We start from the raw sequence: 6,181 nt of genomic DNA on the forward strand, positions 1-6,181 counted from the left end.
GGAGGAGTCTGTGGTCATGGCGGCGCGATGGATATCATGTTCGGGAGGCGCGGTTGGTCAAGGCGGAGGGGCCAGCGCGCGGGGTCGTAGTCGAGTTGGGCGTGAGGAGAGGGAGGAGAGTGATGGGAAGAGTGGGAGGCGCAAGGGCAGCGGCGCTCGCCATCTCATTCCCCATCTCTTCTCATTGCACGTCCCTCGTGAGTTCCTCTTTCTAATCCCCTTCCTCTCCACAAGTTATCTTTTTATTTTCTGAAATATGTATGTTCGCTCATTGGGCGGCCATGGATGCTAGAGATGGATGCCCAGCTGATTGGACAAGATGCGATGCCCCATCTTCAGTTTGCAGGTTGCTGATTTTGGTCCTCTCCTCTTGCTGGTTTGCTTTGATTAGTAGAACAAGCTGCACAACATGTGTTTGTCAAAATGTTTCTCACGGATAAAACCCTTTTTATGCCTAGATCTGCCTTCTTTCTTAGGAGCATATGCTGGCTGAGACATTATGGTCCAAATTTCATAAATAAGGTCATGCATTTTTTCTGCTTGGGTTCATTTCAATATCTAGAACGTGTGTTCCTTGTGTATGCACACTATTAGTCTTGAATCTCTACCAATAGAATTCAGGACTTGGTATCTAATATAGGGAGGGTAATTTGTCCCCAATCTAGGCCTCGGATGCACAACTTCTCCATCTTGCTCATTTTCTTATGTTTTGGTTTGTGTTATGTTGCCATATGTGCAGGTCGAGGAGGACCAATCCTAGACAGCGACGTGGCTGCATTTATCCCAAGAAAAGGAAATGGTCAGTTACATTTTGTTTCCTCCCTGCCCCCCATTTTGTCTGGGCTGAAGTTTAGTTGTTTCTTTATGAGTTGGGGTTGAAGCCCACTATGTCTGAACCTTTAGGGAAGTTCCTTAAGAAATTTGTTGGCCCTGTGAATGTGCGGGTGGCAAGGAAGGAGGATAAGCTCAAAGTGAAGGACGAGTACATCAATTATATGGTAATAATCTTATGTTTTTCTTTTAGGTATTGTGTGTGTATTTTGTTTTCTAGGATGGCATCACAAACTGAATAAATTAAAATTATCTACGTATATTCTTCACGACCTCTGATATGATGATTAATGCATTCTGAACTCTAATGATTTTTGTGGTGAAACATAAACTTCTAATGGTTGTTCCTATTTGTGTTGCATAAATTTTGGTTTATGCTAGGCATTTATAAAAGCGATATGGCCTAGGTCACTCTTGCCCTGACACTGCTGACAAGTATGGAAGCTAAATTTGAACTATCAAGATTATACGTCTGTATGTTCAAGCTCAGAGTCATGCGAGATTATACGTCTGTATGTTCAAGCTCAGAGTCATGCAAACTGAAAATCTCCTGCCCGTTTTGCATGTGATACAGTTGGTTTAGTTGATACAGACAAATACAATGTTGGACTGTGCACTGGTAATTATGTTTCAATGTTCTGTAAGGTTACTATCCATATTCAGTTCAAATTGTATTTTGTTAGCGAAATATTGCAAGCTCGCTAACATTTTTTATCTTCCAAATCTTTAAACCATGCCATGCCTGACGATCTAGATGGTTTAACCTTTTCTATTGGCACGATAGGTCTGCCTATATGTCCCTGCTGTTTCCATCCACTCTCCTCTTACTGAGATGGTGGGTATGGGATGGGTGCCTTCCAGCATTGACAGTTCAGGTGTACCAGGTATTTGTTGAGTACTTTCACATACCCTGAGTATATTTCCTCTTCTCATCACTTCATTGTCCGACAGAATCGATCAACAGACTATGTTTCCACATTGCAGGCTTGGTTATTATTCCTCTACACAAGTTTTGCTTTGCAGGAGAATGTGTTGCTTGTAAATGGAAGAGATATCCGTCCTTGGTAAGGATCAAAATTTCCATCACTTGATATATAAAATTGTAGACTGCGGCATTCAAGCAATTCTTTTTTTGAAACTTGTCTAGTCAAGTGTGCTCAAATTTTAATAAATTTCTTTATTTGGCTCTCAAATCTGGCATCAACACATCTGTTTGTTTTGTTCCGGCAAGGCCCTATTTAGTTTGTTCTCTAGATCTGGCAAAATCAATTTCTTCTCCAAAGCATGCCCATCTGATCATAATGTGCTGCTATATTTTGAGGTGGATCTACCATCACTATTTAGCAATGCTAATGGCTCTTGTTAGCCTTACTTGGGAGATAAAGGGATAGCCTGATTGCTCAAGTAAGCAGGTATATGATATTTTTATAGAAGTTGGTTTGTTGCTTTGCTGTTAATCCCAAATTTTAAAGACTATAAACTCACAGTCTGGCATTTTTGCAGAGTGGGGTACAACTTTTCTTGTGTTGGGCAATCATGCAAGGAATTGCAATTCATCTACATAATAGGTACTAGCGTCAAAGATTACGCACCCAAATTGCTCTGGGAAAGGTGAGGCCTTCCTTTGATTTAACAAGTTTAGGTTGCTTTTCATCCTGTGAAGATTTTGTCCTTCCCTGACATTCTTCAGTTTCCGGTGTTTATAGTTGTTGAGGAAAATTTTGTTACTCACTTTTTCAGGTATGATCTTTTGATAGTAGATTTCATTTAGGGTTATACCATAATCAATTTGTTGAAGGACAGAAATAACCTATATTTCCACAGAGATTGTGTGGTAGCTTAAATTGAACCATTGTTTTCTGTTTTCGTTCACTCATGCAATATTACAATTTTTTTTGGTGAGTCGTATTGACCAATGCGGAAAATCTATGACTTTGCAATGCCATATGATTCTTCTCTTGCCTTGTGGTTACTTCTTTGCCGAGTAGGCAGCTAAATCGCCAAAACAAATTCTTGGCGAGCTTTCCCACCACTTGTTTGTTGTAATGTCTTGCTCAAAGTAGAATTCCTTTCTAATTTGTAGATTTCCCTCAAATGATTAAATGATTCTCCCCTAACATAAATGTGACGACAAAAAATGTTCTTTTCCACTTCAATACTTTGTGGATGTTGAGGTATGGCCTTGAAGGTACGGAGAGGCTTAAAAGATGTAACGAGGATTGAGATGTTCGTTTAGTGAATTCGGTACTGCTGTTCCATGGAATGCCCAGTGGGATGTTTGAATTTTATGGTTATTTTTTTTGCCATGTTGAATAGCCGATGTAGTGCATCGGTATTTTCCATCTACTAAAATTTTGCTTTATCGATATGCATGCTTGTGGATGGTCTGCTCAATTTTGTGTTTGGACTATAAATGTGACGTTTCTAAGCTGTTAAGGTAAAGTTGCCTTGATTTAAGTTTGTGTCCAGAATACATGGTTGCTTTACTGAAGATGTATCACATATGCTACATATTACTATGTCCAGTACATTTTTCCTGTACCAAACCTTGTTAGGTAATTCCAAAACTTGACTTCCAATACATGATTTATTGTGTCTTTTCTTGAGGTCAGTGCATATTGCACACTTCTATGTAGTGTCTCCGAGAAAGGTGTGGAAACATGCATTGACCATTTTATGGACATAATATTCCTGTCAGATGCTTCATATACAGAATATGCTTCATGCTGAGATGATTTTTCATACATGTGCACGCTTAAAATTCAGAGTTGCACTACTAGGGAAAAGCCTAGCAGCAGCGCGGGACGATGCACTACTGATAAGGCGCTACAACTAACGTATAGCAGTAGCGCCTGTCGACCCACGCTACTGCTATACATGGATAGCTGTAGCGCGCTCTAGAGAAGAGCGCTGCTGATATTATCTGCCGCGCTTTTTACAGGGAGGCGCTATTGGTAAGGCAGCGCTACTGCTAACTTTTTCCCCTCGCTACTACTAGTTTTATTAGTTTTTTTCCTACATATTTGTTTTGTATTTGAATAGGCTTTATACAATAATCTTTAGCATATCATACACATACAAACAACTAGTCTCATCAAATCATGTCATCATCATAATCATCATCCAACACAAAGTGGTCTCTCGTCATCATCTCGAAAATAGAGATACAGGTCTCGATTACTTGCAAATACATCGTCATCCATCTAAACAATGATATACGCGAGAAGAGCTATCACTTTGAGTGAGAGCGGAACTATGCAGTACATGAGTTCGTATCCCTCTCTCGCATTAGCGTGAACCTAAACTAACCACTGCCTGTCGCTCGGAAACCAGAAACCGGTACACCTGGGCCTGACACTCCGGCCACTCGTCATATATATACTCCCGGCGTAGCACTTCTTCGCCATCGATGATCTATGCACCTACATCGTCACATGAGTCGATGATATGCAACATATATAGTTGAGCAACAGAAAGAAACAGACTTGGCAAAAATAGAAACAACATATCATAAGCATAAATAACAAAGTTCATCGTACCCAAAATGAACTAGAGTGATCTTCGCTAGTCGAGGAGGAGGACGGTTTAATTACATCACAAATAAAGTTTCGCCGTGCATAACTCAAAGTTTTGTCATACAGGAAGTATGGACTAAATGGACACATTATCATATATCAACAATCACTCCACCATGTCGTGCCATCCATCCATGTCACGGAGATAGTCCCTGAGCTTAGTGAAAGGCTTCATGTCGAGACGCTGAGAGGCTACACATGTTCGGACGTCTTCCCGCGACATTTGTCCTTCTCCGTAGAACATCCCTGTTTTTGCGACGACCTCCTTGATGATGATTTGGGCAAGTTGGCACTGGATGTTATAGAACTCAGCTCGAAGTCAATGATCCTCGATATCTCCTATGTCCTTTGCCCATTGCAGAATATGGGCATCACCGGATCTAGGTGACATGCGAAGGTTCTGGTGATCCCGTCTGTACTCCAGAATGTGGTGTAGGACATAGGATCCATCATTAAGAGAATCACTCGGTTGTTGGATGCTGCAGAAGTCGGTCTTATGGCTGAAGGCGAGCCTCATATTATCTATCTTCTGTAGTTTCTCATCGTTGATGGTGGCGGTTATTCGTACGATGCAGCCAATTTGATTGCCGTAGCACGAGCGCGCTTCCTCGGGCGCCTTTGGCTCAAAATTGTCGTCGTCCACCTCCGTGACCACCAGTCTAGTAGTCCTGAGTTTGTTAGGAAGCCGTTGCCTCTTTGCTTTCGGTTCTACACCGGCTCCGCTCCCCGAGGCAGCGCTGGTCTCAGTCTCAGTGCCGGTCTCGATGCCGGTCTGAGTCTCAGCGCCTGTCTCAGTCTCAGCACCGGTCTGCGTGTCGGTCTCAGTCCCCGATGCCACTGGTGAGCCCAGCAATAACATCGGTTGATCATCGGCAAGGCTCAAAAATTCGTCTGCCGCCCGGTAGACGTCGTCGCAATCACCAGAACCCTGTCCTTCATCATTGCTGGCCATGTTTCCTATGATTAAATCTAGTCAATTAATTCTAGACCTCATAAAATGAATAATGACATAAAAAGGCCTATTGTTTTGCAGGAACGTTGACTCCTTCCTGGTGCGGCAAATCCCGGACACTCGATATGTCCTAGTTTGTAGCACAAGTCATGCCGAAATTCACGGAAAATTTTGGCATGACCTTTGCTAAAAAGTGGACAAATCGAGAACCTGAAATTTATCGGAATAGAAATGAATCAACATTCCGGCAAAACATAGGCCACTCAGCTTCATTCCCTGGAAACAAAGCAGTGTTCAAATATCCCTCTTCGACACCGCAACACATGTCCAAATATACACGAGCACCACATGTCCAAATTTCACAAGCTAATTCAAAAACAAAGTGTAGAAGAAAATTCATTTAACTACTAATAGAACCAAATTCAGTTAACTTTAGTCCTCTATAATGATGAAAGGAAAAAAATTCAGTTAACTACTAATTTCATTCATTTAGGTTATTCATTTAACTTCAACTAATTAACCTATTGTACCACTACTACTAGCAGCACTACTAACCTAATTAACCTAGTAAAACTCTACTGCCCTAACTGAAAAACATCTAATTAACATCTACTAGTACCACTACTGCCCTACCTAATTAACATCTACTAGTATCACTATATATTATACAAGCAGCATCTACCCTAATTAAAAATCATACTGCCCTAACTAACTTTTGCTGTAAACCAAATTTTCTGCTCTAAACTAATTTTTGCTCTAACATCTACTACTTAACATCCTTTGCTCTAAACTAAATTTTTTGCTGTAAACTAACTTTTGCTCT

General features: G+C 41.1%; 1 pseudogene; it reads left to right on the plus strand.

Moving 5' to 3' along the window:
* Positions 1 to 294: 294 nt before the first annotated feature.
* Positions 295 to 2,577, plus strand: LOC119361492 (annotated as a pseudogene).
* The last annotated feature ends 3,604 nt before the right edge of the window (positions 2,578 to 6,181 follow it).

This window comes from Triticum dicoccoides, chromosome 2B (genome assembly GCF_002162155.2).
Source record: "Triticum dicoccoides isolate Atlit2015 ecotype Zavitan chromosome 2B, WEW_v2.0, whole genome shotgun sequence".
NCBI lineage: Eukaryota > Viridiplantae > Streptophyta > Magnoliopsida > Poales > Poaceae > Triticum > Triticum dicoccoides.